The 8,778-nt window shown below is 41.2% G+C and overlaps 1 protein-coding gene across 1 annotated transcript in view; it reads right to left on the reverse strand.

Annotated features, from left to right (window-relative positions):
* LOC140725331 (uncharacterized) overlaps nucleotides 1–8,015 on the reverse strand; it is a 91,886-nt gene extending 83,871 nt beyond the window's left edge. The window contains exon 1 of the mRNA XM_073040659.1: nucleotides 7,885–8,015. The gene's annotated coding sequence lies outside the window, so the exon portion shown is untranslated. The remainder of the gene's footprint in view (nucleotides 1–7,884) is intronic.
* Nucleotides 8,016–8,778: the final 763 nt, after the last annotated feature.

An 8,778-nucleotide genomic window follows, 5' to 3' on the forward strand; every position in this document is an offset into this window, starting at 1 on the left:
TTGCACAGTTTGTTGTCCTTTTGCACTGGTTGATCCAGTTAAACTTACTATTCTATAAATATGCTGGGCATGCCAACAGGCAAATGAATCTCAGGGTTGCATATGGTGAGATATATGTACTTGGATTATAAAATTTACTTTGAACATTCAACATGTTAACTTCACACAAACAGAACCCAGATCAGGATGAAGCACATAGATCTCTCTCGATGGTGGGGGGGGGGGGGGGGGGGGGGAGGCTGCTACCTTGACAAAAAGCAACGGCTATCTGAAGAAGTAAATACAAGGACAAAAAGTTAAAAGAGCAGGATTTAATTAGCTTCTTAACAGAGGAAGGAGAATTTGAGGCAGGAAATTCTACAACTAATAGCCTGAACAGTGAAGGGTCAGGCCTCCAATGGTGGAAGCTGTGGTTGAATGACAGGGTGGAATTGTTACAGCACCGATCTCAGGGAGGCCCGCAGTAGGACGACATTTCTGGGAGATTTTTGGGCTTAGGGTGTCAGATAAAAACTTTTAAATCATAAACTCTGGCTGCCAACCCCTCAAACATAAATCATTAACTCCGGGTCTGTAACGTACACTTCCTGAACAATCTCCCTCCTTCTCCACACTCCCTTACATTTTTCCTCCACCACACCATGCAGTCTTTGAAAAATAAACGGAATTGCCCTTGGGCCCTTTGTTTATCTGCACAGAGAGACTACAATGCCACATTGACTTCAAATATCCCATCCGCTGCACCTCTTGAGGGTGATGGTAGGACGGGGAGGGGATGGGGCTGCTACCTGGTCAAAAATCAACATCAACCTGATGGAGGTTAAAAGAGGTATTAATTAGCTTCTTTACAGAGGAAGGGGATTGTAACCCCTCGTTCTTTCCTAATACACCACTTGTTATCCAGAACTAAAGAAGGTCCAACTGTATAGCCAAACACTGTTGAAAACAGACATCAGACAAGGGATTTCACCCAACAACACTCAAAAGTTATTTTCCTTTCAGTGACCTAACATACGCACAAGGGGGAAAAAAAATGACTAAATGTTAACTTCTGAGATATCTTCCACAATTCTCGGCTTCACAAGCACTAGATGAAGAACTTTGAGAGTAGTTAATCATAAACACAAGAAAGTCGGCAGATGCTGGAAATCCAAGGGAAACACACAAAACGTTGAGGAACTCAGCAGATTCCTATGTCGTTACTTGGGTTGCAGCAAAGAATACCATTGCCAATGCACGCACAACGAACTCCCACAAACAACAGCCAGTGAAAAAATCAGATCTAAAGTAACAGAAAATGGTGGAAATGCTCAACAGGTCAGGCAGCATCTTTGAAGAATGAACAGCTAACCTTTCAGGTTAGCAGACCCTCACAGAGGGTCATAGACTCAAGTTGGTGACAGTTTCTCCTTTCCACCAATATTATTTGAACCACTGAGCTGAATTTTTCCAGTGATTTCTGTATCTTTCCCACAAGGTGATTACAATCAAGTAATCTAATTTGCAGCAATGTTGTTTCAGAGGCAATTTCAGCAAGGACAACGGGATAAAATCTCTTTCTCTCAAAGCCTTAAGCTATTTGACATCAACCTAAGGATTGGTAAGGGCCCAATCAGGAGATAGCACAGAAATACTAACAGTAATCCACTGAAGTGTCTACTCTTACTTTTGATATTTTAATCTAAGATTTGGATCCTTTTAACAAAAGTGCTACAGAAGGAGCTAGGGAACTCTCCAACAATCACTCCTTGTGGGATCTATTCCATTCCAAGCCAAGTTGCTGTACAGACCTGGTGGCAACACATACATTCAGCCTCCATCAACAACTGAAGTCAAGTACTACAAACCCGAGACACCAGCAGCATTAAAGGCGAGAGGATGCAGGCTTCACTGGCACCACCACATCACAAGCACTGTTTGTGGGCAAGCAGATCTAACACTGTACCTAATAATGGTGATCAATCACAGGAAAAGCTGAGCTCAAGGAGGTGAAGGGTGGTACAATAAGGAGTAGAGACCAATGAAACAGAGGTGTGATGATGCTCCAGCAGAACAGCTTTCAGTTCGATCACACTACACAAAAGATCAACAACTCTTCAGGAACAATATCTTTAGTTACAACACTCCAAGAAACTGTTCAACTCCATGGAACAATGACAGGCATGGGTGTATAGAAGCTCCCCAGGAATAAATCAGTTAAAGCTCGGCACAAGACAAGAGGTCAGCCATCTGGAGCCAAGGTAGAGGAGGAATTGAAGGCTTAGCTGCAAATTTTTGGAATTGTCTATCCCAGAAGGGGCTGGTGTTTTGTTGAGCAAGTTCAAAATAAATATCAACAGATCTGCTCACCAAGGAAATTGGAGATTGGGTTGGAAAAATGGATGAGTTGGAAAGTTAGCCATGAGTGGAGAGTGTTTGAGAGGTTCTCTAGCCCATCCCTGACAACATTTCTTCTGTGTGGAAAGCAAATGAGCACACATCATCAAAACTTTTCAAACTATTCACGCTGGGTGAAACTAATTGTATTGACCGCACTTTAAATGATGAGAGTGGAGTTGGCAGTTTACTTGTGGGGGAAACACAAAGTACACTGCAGATGCTGTGGTCAAATCAAGACGTACAAACAAGCTGGATAAACTCAGCAGGTCGGGCAGCATCCGTTGACTGCTCATTTCAATGGACGCTGCCCGACCTGCTGAGTTCATCCAGCTTGTTTGTACGTCTTTACTTGTGGGACATTGTTATTCAGAAATATGCCGAGCTGTTTGACTGTGCGGATTTGGGAAAGATCACCCACCTGGGAGATATTCTCCATGTAGATCCACCTCAATATCAAACACCAACACCAAGGAAAAGTCACTCAATTTTCCCACATGAACCAGGAGAAGCCAACTATACGACATAAACAGTCAGAATTCGAAGCAACACACACAAAATACTGGAGCAACTCAGTAGGTCAGGCAGCATCTATGAAAATGAATGAACAGTCAATGTTTTCAGCCAAGACCCTTCTTCAGGTCTGGAAAGGAAGGGGAGAAATGCCAGAATAAAAAGGTGGGAGGAGGGGAAGGAGGACTTGCTAGAAGGTAATGGGTGAAGCCAGGCACATAGGAAAGGTAAAGGCTGGAGAAGGAGGATTCTGATAGGAGAGGAGAGTAGATCATGGGAGAAAGGAGAGGAGGAGGGGACCCAGTGGAAGTGATTGACAGGAGAGAAGAGGTAAAAGGCCAATGTGGGGAATAAAAGAAGGAAGGGGGTGGGAAATATTTTTTTTAAATCGGAAGGAGAAACCGACGTTCACGCCATCAGGTTGGAGTCTACCCAGACAGAATATAAATTGTTGCTCCTTCACCCTGCAGATGGCCTCATCTTGGCACAAGAGGATGCCATGGACCGGCATGTCAGAACGGGAATGGGAATCGGAAAACATCCTACAGTACAAAAGGGCTCCTACTAATTGTTAAAGCACATCATCAAACTTTTCAGTGGAAGAATGTAGCACTAAAACTCCGCCTGCTGAGTGACTGGACAACCTACATTGCAACTGGACTACGGCCCATTCATTCTTTTTGCTTCATATTCCAAAGGGGCACAAGTTGATCAAACCCTTTAACCCTAGAAATACTGATGCCATCAGGATTGAATGCAAATGAAAGCAACACTGGAAAACCAGCCAACAATTAATTGAGAAAAACATCTCAGTTTGACAGGTTAGTCAGTAAAACAAGTGCATATTTAAAACAGAGGGCAGCAGCCAGAATTAAATCTCATTTAAAAAAAGCACATTTGGATACTTTGCCCTGTAACAAAGTCATTTAAAAACCAGAGGGCTTTGACTTAATCAAGTTGAGGAGCAAAAGCTTAGAGGATCTGAGGAGTAATTCTCTCTTTTCCCCACCCAGAGGGTGCTTGCAATCTGCAACCCTTTGCCCACGTGGGTGATGGAATTGTCACAATATGCAAGAATTATCTGGACATACATTTGAACTACCAGGACACAGAAGGCTACAGACCAAGTGCTGGCAAATGGGATTTCTATGGATGGGTGCTTGCCAGTCAGCATGGCCATGGTGGGCTGAAGTGGGCTCTGTAACACTGGGAATTTATTTTCAACTTAAATTTAAACAAAGATTTTTTTTAAAAAAGGCAATCACAGTAATACAAGTGAAACTACTGAACTGTTGTAACTCATCTAGTGCAGGAAAGGAAAGCTGATGTTAAAACCCAGACTAGCTCCACTCTAACTAATCATCTTGACCCTAACTATCTCCTCTGTTCCAGGGTAATTAGGGATGGGCAGTGAATGCTGGCATTGTCAGTGATGTCCACGTTCCGCAAACAAATAAAAACTATTAACATACTGCACCATTTTTAATGATGTTTGTGTGTATCGGAATCAATAGAGTGGGTGAGGCTGTTTAAGTGATACCATAGGATAAATCATTAACAATAGCACACCAATCGATTCAATTGATTCCCACCCACACTACACGGGTGATACATCAACCATAGGCTCCTGAACCAAAGGGGATAACTTTACTTGCCCTTTCATTAAAATCTTCCCACAACCAATGGACTCATTTTCAAGGTCTCTTCATCTCATGTTCTTGATATTTATTTACAGTATTGTTTCTGTTTTTCCATTTGCTCTGTTTGTTGTCTTCTGCACTCTGCATGAAAAGCTTAGTTTGGCAGTCATTCATAGATTCTGTTATAGTTGCGTTTCTATAATTTGTTGAGTTAGCCCACAAGAAAATGAATCTCAGGGCTGTATATGGTGACATGTATGTACTTTGATAAGTCTGATTACATGACAGACCAGTTCCAGTGGGTGCCATAGTGTACACAAGCATTGGTAGCTTGAACCAAATACAATCCAACAAATCTAGGTGGGGGAGAGTGGACTGGAAACCAGACCCCTCCTAGAAATGCTCTTTAAATCTAACCTGAAATGGAAGTCACCATAATTATCAGTAGATTTAGGCTTGATAAAAGATTGAGAAATATTAAATAATAGGCCAGTGGTAATAATGTAGGCAACATAAGATTTCCCACCCAAAGTCCCAATGATTCAGAGTTTCAGTGACTGCAGAACATTTTTGGGGTAACCTGGGTCCACATGAAGGTGAGTTTTTTTTTAATGTAATAATAGTAACAGTAATAACTTTATAAAATTTATTAAGAACTTTTCATACAATGCCATTCAAATTGTTTTTCAATGGGATAAAGTGCTAAACATGAAAACAAAAGGCAAAGATGTTAATTAAAAGCAAGGTCAAATAAATAGGTTTTGAGCTGGCGTTTAAATGTGTCAATTAGGTGTGCATCCCATGTAGATTTAGGTACCAAGTTCCACAGTTTAGGAGCGTAGTTCAAAAAAGCTGACCTGCCAATTGAGGGAGACTGTTTAAATTTAAAATATTGGCAGAAGACCTAAATGCTTAAGCAGAATTATAAAGCAAAAGTGATTCTGTGATGTTCTCCAGTCCCAGATCACTGACAGCTTTAAAAGCAAGTTAGAGAACATTAAGATCAGTTCTTAAATATACAGGAAGCCAGTGCAGACTAGTTAGGATGGGAGTGATATCCCCCTCATCCTGGCTCTAGTTAAAAATTGAGCAGTCTCATTCTGAATGAATTGAAGTTTGTTAATAGATTGCTTTGGAAGGTCCATAAAAAGAGCATTGCTGTAGTCTAGTATATTCGATATAAAGGCATGAATTTAATAATAAATGCAAGACCATCATAGTCCCTCAACCCCACAATTTTGCTGCCCAACAGTATTTGAATAGCTTCATAGATTTTGACTTTAGAGAATTACCCTGTTAAAATTGTCCTTCATATCACTATTGCCAGCAATGCTTTTGTTAGGATAAATCCCAGGGCCCACGATTTTTTCTACAACTTTCTCCCTTCTGAAGAAACCTTATCATCTGAAGTTTTATCCCTCCAACCGTCTCCATCTTCAGACTGATGTTAATTTTTGTCTGAGCAAAACTCCTGTGAAGTGTGGCAAATGATTTTCCTATATTGAAAAAGGTATCATATGCAAAATCTAAGTGTCTGTTCACAAATGTTGTGTGCAGTATTAAATACTGGCTTTAATTCAGTAAGAACCACATCCTGATGTCATAACTGTCCCAGAAAAAGAAAATGAGAACTCCCTTTAGAAGTGCAAAATTGAACACACTTTATTTCAGCCTATAGATCACCCACTTTGCTCTAAGCAGATTCACACCGCCTCTTCAAAAAGGTTTAAATTCCACTGCTATCGCTAACATGGCTGAAAAAACACTGCATTATTTCGACTGAAAACTGACTTCTAAATTGGAAAAATTCAGCAGCTAATCCCAGTGACAAAATTCATTAACAAACAAGGCAGAGAAATGTTAAGAATGGCAGACTTCATTCAACAGAGAAAACAAAGACATTCAGCAAGACAAAAGCCTCTGATCACAGAACCTCTGAGGAAGGTACCAATTGCTGCCATATAAACATTGATGAACTTTCCAAATAAAAATCTAAAATACACCCAAGTTGTTTTAATCTTTTCAAATGTTTGAGAAAACTCTCCTGCATTTCCAACAAGCATCTGAACTTAAACATTGCCTGAGTAATGGGACAAACACAGTATGAACTTCCAAAATTAAATCAATAACCATAACATCTCAGGCTGTTCTCTTGAGCATGGAAAGCCAAGAGTGAATTTAACATTAATATTTTAAATTATGAAGATTTATTGAGGCTGTATCATGGAGAAGCCATTTCTAATGGAAGAAATATTTAACTTAACTTGCGGAAGATACAAGCTGTGTGTGTGTGGGGGGGGGGGGGGAGTGCTTAATTTAAAGAAGAGCAGCGAAATGTTACTGCACAAAGTGTGAAGAAAGCAAACTTAATAGTAACTTCGGAAATAGATTTGAAATGTAAAAATTTGGAGGCCAGGACATGAATGAAGTATATCTCAAGATCAGCCTCTTCAAGGAAGCCCTGACAATAAACAACCTCCCGTGTTCTGTGGCGAAGAGATTTGTAGGGATCTCGTCTTTATTCGTTATCCAGATTTCCCACCTCCTAGATTTGGAAATCCCCATTCAAAAAGTACATGTTGTGGGCTGTGACAGATTCAAAAAGTTACCGGGTTTAACGAATTGCCGAAGTCACGCAAGAGGTCGGTCGCCCCTGTCTCAACCCTGCCCAAAGGAGCCGAGCGAATCATGCAAGTCTCCACCATTTTAAAGAGGGTTACTAAACCCTGCGATGCCCGTGTGTACAGTACATTCCCTAAACAGGAAACATTGTGGATGAGGACGGGCCGAACTAACAGGACTGTTCCCTAAGTATGCTGGTAATAAAGAGAGCCTTCTTTAAGACGCTGAATTTGCAGATTTTAGTTCCCCTACACTCCGGGCAGCCAAACAATTCTGATCACTAAACAAAAACATACGGGCATGTTTCCAGTGACTTGCCACTGTCTCGTTTTATACGTGCCCGAGGAAGCCCACGCTGTAGTGCAGACACTGACTATCCAACGCATACACAGCATTTTCTCTTTTTAAAAATAATTTTAGAACAACTTTGAATTATCCACTAACCTGACTACTATTTACGATTGTTTTATTTGAGGACGTAAGTATTTAATCACAAAAGGGAAATGTCTCCAAATCATTTTAATTGGAAAAAGTATCTCCAAAATGTATCAAATTTTAAACTAGATACGAGAAATGCTTCTTAAAATAACACACATAACTCACCATAATTCCTTTAGAAATGATGAAAAGCAAGTTGGAAATATTTTCAATATCTGTGCTAAGGCGTTAGGGCTACAGACCCACGCTGTCACAATAATGATACTCGGAAAGTTTCCTCAAAACATTTACTTACAACCCTCTTGTAGATTTCAGTCACTGGCTGCAGGCCAGCTTGTCTATTTCTTTAATCCGGATCTTCTTCTTTAGGCCGGCACAAACCTCGAATTGCATACTTGAACCCCCTCCTCCCAGATACAAATACACGAATAATAGAGAAAGGACAAAACTCCAACTTTTCATTCACTTTTTACCAAGCCTCCCACCACGTGCTTGGACAGGACAAAGAAAAGTATCGTTCCCACTTTAGGGTTCGTCTCCAAAGTGCGCTCTCGGGTTTCAGACGTGTAAACAGCAGGGCGCTTCAACCTCTGCTACATAGAACATAAAACACAAGAGTACAGCACAGGAACAGGCCATTCGGCCCACAATGCTGTGCCGAACCAGCTAAAAAGTAAATCAAAAGGACTCGAACACTAATCCCTCCTAACTACACCATGTCCATATCCCTCCATGGTCCTTACATCCATGTGCCTATTCAAATACGTCTTAAAAGCCTCTAATGTATTTGCCTCTACCACCATACCAGGCAATGCATTCCAGGCATCCACAACGCTGAGTAAAAAACTTATCCCTCATATACCCTTCTTAGCTTAAATACATGCTGCCTGGTATATTTCAACCCTGGGAAACAGATATTCTCCATTCACTCTATCTATGTCTCTCATAATCGTGTAAACCTCTATCAGATTCCACCCCCCCCCCCCCCAGCCTCCGACGCCACAGAAAAAGCAACCCAACAACCCTCTAAGCCAGGCAGCATCCCAGCAAACCTCTTCTGCACCCTCTCCAAAGCCTCAACCTCCTTCCTACAGTGGTGTGACCAGAACTGTCTGCAAAACTCCAGATGTGGCCTAAACTTGCAACGTAACCTCCTGGCTTTTGAGCTCCATAATAAAATCAACCATTC

This window comes from Hemitrygon akajei, chromosome 3 (assembly GCF_048418815.1).
Source record: "Hemitrygon akajei chromosome 3, sHemAka1.3, whole genome shotgun sequence".
Classification (NCBI taxonomy): Eukaryota; Metazoa; Chordata; class Chondrichthyes; order Myliobatiformes; family Dasyatidae; genus Hemitrygon; species Hemitrygon akajei.